This window comes from Silene latifolia, chromosome 1 (assembly GCF_048544455.1).
Source record: "Silene latifolia isolate original U9 population chromosome 1, ASM4854445v1, whole genome shotgun sequence".
Lineage (NCBI taxonomy): Eukaryota > Viridiplantae > Streptophyta > Magnoliopsida > Caryophyllales > Caryophyllaceae > Silene > Silene latifolia.
Genome location: NC_133526.1, coordinates 178237201 through 178246212, shown reverse-complemented (window position 1 = coordinate 178246212; position 9012 = coordinate 178237201).

Sequence of the window (9012 nt, the reverse complement as noted above, 5' to 3'; positions counted from 1 at the left end):
TATTAGTTGGTCTTGGCGGAATCAAGTGTTGTATGCGGGGTTTGGAGTGGGTGTAGATGATTCGGCAGTTTTGGCATCGGTGGTGGCTGGCGCAATGGTCTTTGGTGGTGGTAAAAAGGGAGCCATCGAAAAAGCCGAACGGACCGTACCCCATGAGAAGTCGGGTGATCTGAAAGTGCCAAGTTTGATAAGTGTTTGGCTTGAGTTCAACACATTGAGTGGTGTTGACGGAAATCAAGGGTTTTGATGGTTCATCGGAATTGGGGATTGCACTGTAGGATGCCATAGGTATACCGAAAAGGATTGCAGCAGAAGTGATGATCAAGATCGAGAGGATTCCAGATACCATATAAGATAATTGTGTATAAATAATTTATTAATGAATATTAGTATAGTTCCCGTGCAAATGCACAACCTTTTTAGAGGGGGATATTAAAGTTTATAACAATTAATTTACGGTTCATATTATGAGTTGGATCATATAAGGTTCAACTGTCTTACCCGAATAAGTTACGAATACGATTTTGTCAACATTCTTTTTAAGGAGAATGATATTATATCATTACATATTTACATCCATTAAAAGCATAAATAATTAAGCATTAACTTATGATCTTTTGAGTACAGTCAGATAAGATATATAGCAAAAAAGCTACACATACACAATGTGTATGGAATTTTCATACACGACGAATAAGAAGATGACACATGGCTTTTTTTATTTAATTTGAATTGGTTAGAATAATGGTGGTTTAGTCATTTTACTTAATGTGGTTGATTTTATTTTTGGAATGTTAAATTATCCATTCTTTATTTTTTTATTTTAAATATTAGTTAGTATAATTATATTCTATGATATTGTTGTTTTGAAATTGTAGTTTGCATAATTGTGCAACCGTTTTTTTATTTTTTTATTATATGTTATGATATTTATATAAATATTAATCCTCTAAGTTTGCTGCCGACATTGCGGCATAATAAATTAGCAAAGATGATGTGGTAGCCTATGGTAAACTAACAAATGATATCCTGGCAAATATGATATATAGGCAAATATAGTAAGAATATGATAGTATATTTCCTATATATATATTTAGGTGTATATTTCTTATATTCATAAATTTCATGTATATTTTGAATATCTCTCCCATTCTTACACAATATGTCCTATATATATTTCGTATATTTCATATATTTTCATATAAAATATTTCATATATATATTTCGTATATTTCATATATTTTCATATATATTTTGAAAATCTCTCTCATCCTTACACACTATATCTTTAAAATTAAAAATTAAAAAAAATATAAATTCTTACACAATATATCTTTAAATACCATATAATCTTTTGCGTATTATAAAAATATATAAAATAAATAATAAATATAATATCTAAGCAAAAATAGATTATAAAATAATTTTCTATAGGTCTATAGCTATATGATATTCTTTCAAGCAAAATTACGGAATATATTTATATAAGCAAAATTACGGAATATATGATTCTAAAACTAATTTATAACCGAAATTACGGAATATATTTGTGATTTTAAATTCCTATATTGATGGTACAATTCCCAAAAACAAACGTACTCCTAACCATGTTAAATATACAAACTACAGTAATGGTAAAAAAATACTCAATCAACTATTGTTGTTGTCATTAGTTAATAAATTAAGACGGTCTTATACTGTGGGGCTATTCTATAATGTGGAAAGACAACTTTTTTGTTAGCATTAAATGATTTTTTGTTTTTTTATAAAAATGGACCGTCTCATTGTGTGAGACCCTCTTATTTTATAATTTTTAACTCATTAAATAAAAAGACAATTTTTTTATTAATTTAATAATAAAACTGAACGTTTTTTATCAACAAAAATGGACAGTTTCATAGTTGAGGTTCATAGTTGAGGTTGTCTTTACCTATAATTTATAAATACATTTACAAGCATTATTATTATTTTTTTCCGATGACTTTTTAATGTGTATACGAGAGTAGAAGGGCGGGATTCATTTGATATTATTTTCCCGATAATTGTTTACACCATTTAAGTGGGGTTATATATCCTTTATGTTGTCTATAGATCTCAAACGGGTTGGGCGCGCTGGTCGGAACATACAGGTCGGGTACGGTGGGTTCAAATACGGGTTATGGGTCGGGTTATTAGCGGCAAAGTGCGGGTCAACAATTAGTATCTAATGCCTTTTATAGATCAGAAAAATATTTTTTAAAAATTAAAGTTTATTTAATATTAATATTTTAATCATATTCAATGTTTAGTTTTTTAATTATTTTTTCAAATAAATTATATAATAAATATTAATATTTTTATAAAAATTATTTTAGTTTATCTTTGACTCAACGGGTCGACATGTTCGTGTCGGGTTTCACTTAAATTAACGGGTCATTTCGGGTTACATATCGAACGGGTTACTGCTCGAGATTTTCGGGTCTTAACCCTGGAAAAATGGATGAGGTCGGGTCGGGTCGAAATTAGACAGACTTATATCTTAGTCATGTCTTAAACTCATAACTTATCATTTAGTTAAAATAATATGGATACGAATTGTACAAATAACAAACTCTAATTTGTTGTATTCTACATTTATGTATTATCGACTTTCGTATGACTTTAAGTTTATTAACAATATATGGAGTATTAACTTAAAGATAATCATCTAACTACGGAGTATAAAACAGCCCGTGAATTTCACGGGTTTAAAACTAGTTTAGTTTGTTTTACAAAGTCTTATGATATTTTATGATATTTATTACGTAAGCTTTGTATAATAGTTTTACGAAATCTTATGAAATGTTGTGTTATTTTTTTTTTTTTGAATTATATTTTATGATATTTACGTAATCTTTGTCTAATACCAAATTTTATGATATTTTAGTTAATTATAACTAAAACCAAAAATACTCCAATTAAATAGAAAAAAGGGAAAGAAAACCAAAATACTCAATATCAATAAAAAATACCAACTAGAAATAAAATAAAAAACATATTAAAAATTATACTGAGTATTATTTTATTTTAATTTCAAAAAAGAAGATATTCCAAAAGATAACTCTAAGAATTTTCAAACCATATTAAAAAAGATACTCCAAAATTAAAGATAATAACAAAATATAAAATAAAGATGGTTAACGGTTGATTAAGCTAAATTTTTTTTGGGAATAATATCTCATTTTGGAAAATAAAAAATAATATCCCAATTATTTCCTAAAAAAAACTTGTTGGAAATTTCCTAAATATTTCAAAAGATTTTTCCTAAAATTAAGCTAACAATTTTTTTTAATATGTAATTTAAAAAAATTAAAAAGGGTTACTTTAATTTAGCTTAAAAATTAAAAACATTTTTATGTAAGATAATATAACTTGTATATTATAAATTATTATAAAAAATGTAGTAACTAATACTTTATAAATTAAAAAGCAAAAAAAAAAAAAACATATAGTGATTACAATAAAAAAAATGAACAAAGTAATTAATGATAATAAACTAAACTAAAATTATAATAATTAACAAATTAATTTTGTAAGCGAAAAAAAAACTACAATAATTGAGAAATGAAACTTGCTTAAAAAGTACTAATACAATAATTTAGGTAATTAACTAATAATGTTATGTAAATTGACTCACCTACCCTTCGACTTTCAAATTAAATGAAAAATAAAAATGCCACGTCTTCTACTTTAATTGGGTGTGTATGAAAATTCTCATACACAATTTGTATGTGTATCATCTTCCGATATATATATATATATATATATATATATATATATATATATATATATATATATATATATATGGTCAGGATCCGGTGAGAACCACTAAGATAATGAGAACCGTGAGAACCTCTCGCACTCATAACCCTTAATATTAAACAATGAACTACTGACATCGTATTACATATTTAATCCTACCCCTCAACCCTCCGTTTAACCAAAACACTTTTTTTTCTCTCCCCGATCACCAAACTGATTCTTCTAATTGAAGAACAGGCTTCAATATTCTGTTGCTTCCTTCATCAATGGAGACATAAATCGAGCAAATTCGACGAGGTTTGTTTGATTTCTCAATTAATTTCCTTGGAATTACCACTATGTTTTTCGAATTTGTTAAATCGTCAAAGATTAGGGTTGATAAATTGTTGATTCGTTTTTGTTTACATATAATTGGGGTTATATAGTTGAAATTGAATGGTGATTTATCTTCGTTCGCTAACAACTGGAGACACAGTTGAAATTTGAGTTTGAAATCACGTCTTCATGAAATTGGGAACTAAATTGGTTGAAATCATGAAATTCGGAGTTCGATTTCTTAAATTCGGCAGTCTATATCTGTTTGTAGTGTTGATTAAGTTCATTAATTTAGTTAGAGATATGAGTGTTGGTAATGAAATCTATGTTTTTCGGACAACCTGTACTGAGTGAATCGTTTTTGTGTTTGTTAATCGGCTTCACCTGATATGTTTTGCGATGCCTGACTATCTAAAACTGTTTTTATATCATTTTCACTTTAATGCTTACTCCTCCGTCATGGCCATGAGAAATTCTACACAAATTGAACAAATTACTTGGTCATGCATTTACATTATTAAGAGAACTTAGTTATCCCACTCCCTTTGTCTCATTATATCTAGTAATTCGATTCGAATGTCGAACTTATGTTGACTTTTATGTCATAACATTGCATTGCACGTTATTGTATTTAGAGTTATTGTCGATTTGTCGGAGTTATGGAGACATATAGTACTCACTTGTGGTGTAGGTAAAAATGTGGGAACATAAATTGGACAAAAAATTTAAATCACGTAGGAATGGTGTTTTTTTACGCTTCTTAGTCAGACAACAGCTGATGGTGTTGATATTGAGTTTTGGTCGGTTGAAGTGCATAATCAATATCTGCATCTTGCTTACTAATTGTGTTTGAACATTCGGCTCCAAGAAAAGTCGATGCGAATGAAGGTTTTAAACTGATTAGCATAGAGAATAATATTGGAAAGTAGATTAGAAGATAATGAAGCCTTGTAAGTGCATAACCAATATCTGTATAATGCAATCTTGCTGTTTGTGCAGCATCTTGTGCAAAAATGCGAATGAGTGTAAGGTACTTGATAATGAAGCCTTGTACGACATTTGCTTTAGGACACTATAGCTTACTACTCCTAGATGTAAGTCTTATCTTTTCTGTTTGATCTCAATTCTGCTGATTTTATGTGTATTTGGAGTTATGTATTCAGAGTATTTGGGTATGAATTTCTATTTGCTTTGGTCATTCTTTAACATTGTTGGTGTAATAACAAGTCAATTTTCTTTTACGTCAGGAGTTTCCAATTTTGTTTTATTACTCTTTTGAAGGTGTGTAGCATGATCTATTGTTGAAGGAGGTGTAACATTAAGGTCATTGAGGTTCTGATGATTCATCATCAATTCGCATTTCAAGTCACAATCAGCAGGTAAAGAATGGAATTTGATTTTACCTGCTGATTGTTACTGCATTCTTCTTTCTTACTGGTATTTTTTCTCTGTCTGATAAAAAATAGTCGTGTATGGTTTAACAGAGCTATTAAGACCTCAAATTCAGAATGCACGCTAGGTTACAAACCCTGGCTGTAATCCAACATAGATTGAGCTCCCTCTTGTTCCTTTGTTAAAGGTTACCTTTCACTGAGTTCCATTATAATGATTTTGCGCACTATATTCAGTGATATCCTGGGAGCTCAGTGATTTAATTATTTTATTTATCCCCTTTTGTGGACAGCGAGGGCCCACGGGGGCGCTTGGGAGGAAAGAGAAACAAGCGTTTGCATTTTTGTATGGAGTCGCCACCAATTTTTATGGGAAATTGGAACCGTTCGAATACCTCGTGTCATGTCAAGACACAAAGTAAAGACATGAACACTAAGCAATCGTTACCCTTAGCATTCTATGTCTAGAATGACTCTCGTGTATGCCAATGAACACGGGTGTTCACAGATATCTGGAGTAAGGGGTGAGGGTACGTATTAGGAAGCTCTTTTGATCGAACACCTAATCCCGCCCGCCTCGATAGCGGCCTCTACTAATGATTAGGGACATCGTTTATACTTGATATATCGTCGGTTATATGCATGCAATGCAACAAACAAGTTTTAATCCTAACATGTGAAGATTAGGCTAAGTCGGTGAACAATTAGTTAGCATACAATTAATGTCGAAGTTGGAATTTAAGGTTCAATTACATGTGAAAACATACAAACAATAAAAGAAATACAATAATTATTAATTACAATAATGAAAATTACAATAATTACATTGGGATAGGCGATTTATGTCGAAAATACCTTTAAAACGGATAATTTGAGAAAAAGAATAAAAGAATAAAATTAACGAACAAATCAGAAGGTGATAATATGGATAATAATCAATTAATACGTAGTTAGTAAACTAGGTCAAGGCAAAAACGAAGTTCAGGGACAGAACTCAGCCAGGAACAGGCGCAGCAGAGCTGCGTCCTTTGGAAGAGGCGCAGAAGACGTTGCGTCTGTTCCTGACCTGAATTCTGGTCGTGAAGCTGGGATTGCGTGTTGTTAATACTCGTTGGTGAATTTATCGATTGATTAAATTATTTACTCGGATGAAAGTGATTAATAGGTTATTTACATATGATACGATGGGTCATAAAACAATAAAACATGGATGAGACGGAATTAAACGAATTATATACATGAATGAACGATTAATTAGTGACATGGTTGAATGAAATAAACTAAACATGATGAATTAATGACAAATTAACAACGAATATATGAATAACAGGTGAAAATATGTATCAAAGGTCGAATTCCAGAAACTCAATATTGAACGAATTGAATCTCTACAACCCGGATTTGAGTTTAATGATGAAAACCCGCAAATATGAATTACTTGGGATTTAAGTCGGATTTAAATGACAAAATAAACATGTCAAAGATGATGATTAATGATGTACATGTGAAATTAACGTGATATTGTATCAAAGAATTAACAAACAAACGAAACAAATAAAAGAATTTGACGGATTACAGAGGACGAACGAAGAAGAAGGAAGCAGGAACTGCGGCAGCCTCACGAAAAGGCGCAGCAGGCACTGCGCTCCTTTGAAGAGGCGCAACAGTTGCTGCGTCCTTTCTCGACGGTTATCTACTGGAAATCCGTAAAAAGAGGTTTTAAAGCATGGTTTTAGAAATCGGTTTTAGGAGGTATTTTCGACATAAACCTTACAATTGATGATTACAATAAGATAAAATACAATAAATAAAAGAGAGATTATACACCCTCAGACTTACATGTTGATGAAACGAGAAGGACTAAGATATCGATTAGTGACGCTCGACGCGAATGTAAAGAAAGTGCCCTCGTAAGAGGAAAACGATTAATTTAATTTAGTTGATTGATTGTGGAGTTGGTCAAATTGGTCGGTCATGCAAACGAGGCTGGTACTCAGAAGGATCCGAGCTTACGTGGTCGAATGTTCAAGCATGTAGACGCCAAAAAGTAAGAACAAAGGTCTAGAATGCAAAGGGAGAAGAGAAGGGCGGACACTCGCGTGAGAAATATGAGGAGCGAAGGCTCCTATTTATACTAATCACGTGAAGGAATTAGGGTTTCGGAGACTCTTTTGAAGTGAATCTCGGAAAGATATGAAAAAAGATACGAGAAACACGCAGAAAAGGACCTGGGAAGAGGCGCAGCAGCCACTGCGTCTTTTGGAAGAGGCGCAGCACCTGCTGCGTCTATTCCCAAGTGGTTTCCTCCTGCGGAAGCAAGATTTCCGTGTTTAAGTTATGGTAGGACGGAAATAATTTTGTTTTCCTTAATATCTTATGTGAATATTACGGGAAATTGTTTACCAAAGGATGAAAATTATGAAATATGGAATAGAAATATCCGGAACATTCCAGAACATTCTGACTCGGGATTTAACGGTTATCAGAAAATGAAGACGGTTTTAGGCCCGACTCCAAATGTACTCTAATTATCACAAAAAACGACCGTATCGGCACGTAGATGACAACTAAGAGGTAGACATTAATGTTTGAGCAATCACTTGACGATAATCTTACGAATTGTCACAAATCGTTCCACGTAGCGAACATGCGGCCCAATCATCACCGGGTGGTTTGCGGGAGGTGCAGAAATGAGGTATCTACAGAGCCCCCACTTTGACTGAGGCTTGGACAAGGCGAAAGTCAAAGTATAGCCATCAGGTCAATCAAAGATTACAACCTGACGACTATGGCGACGCGAGGTGGCTCAAAGGGTCTGAGCCAAGGACCTATCGTCGGGGACATTTTAGAGTCTGTCGACTATCGGGGAGGGTCGTTTAAAGTCCATTAGACTACGTAAGGAAGCTCGCCAGCCATAAGAAGAGACCATGCCTGAGACTTCTTTCTCGAGATGCTTCCGGAGGTGCGTAGGAGTTAAAGGTAAGCGTAGGAGCTAAGGTTAAGACCTAAAGGATATATAAGGATTGGTGCTAGGGTGTGGGGCCCTAAAGGAAAGCATCGGCGGGAAGGAGGCCAAATATAAGTTCAACTTAAGGGTAACTAAAGCTTGGGTATAGGAACTCTATCGGTTTGGGAACTTCTGGAGAACGACACCTTTGTCGAACTCTGCGGGGAAACAAGAAATATTGTGAGTAGCAGGACACAGGCGGGAACTGCTGAGAGAAAACTGCTTGGGTAGCCTTCGAGAAGTAATTGCGAGTAGCAGGACACAGGCGGGAACTGCTGAGGAGGAATCTGCTTAGGTAGTCTTCGAGAAATAATTGCGAGTAGCAGGACACAGGCGGGAACTGCTGAGGAGGAATCTGCTTAGGTAGATGTTAATCCTCATGTCTTGAGAGGGACAGTACGTCCGCTTACTCTCGCTGGAGACATGATTGGGAATTATTCTTCATGTTATGAGAGGGAAAGTGTATCCGCTTACTCTCGCTTATAATGAAGGCGTATCGAATTCTGTGAAGGAATAAAT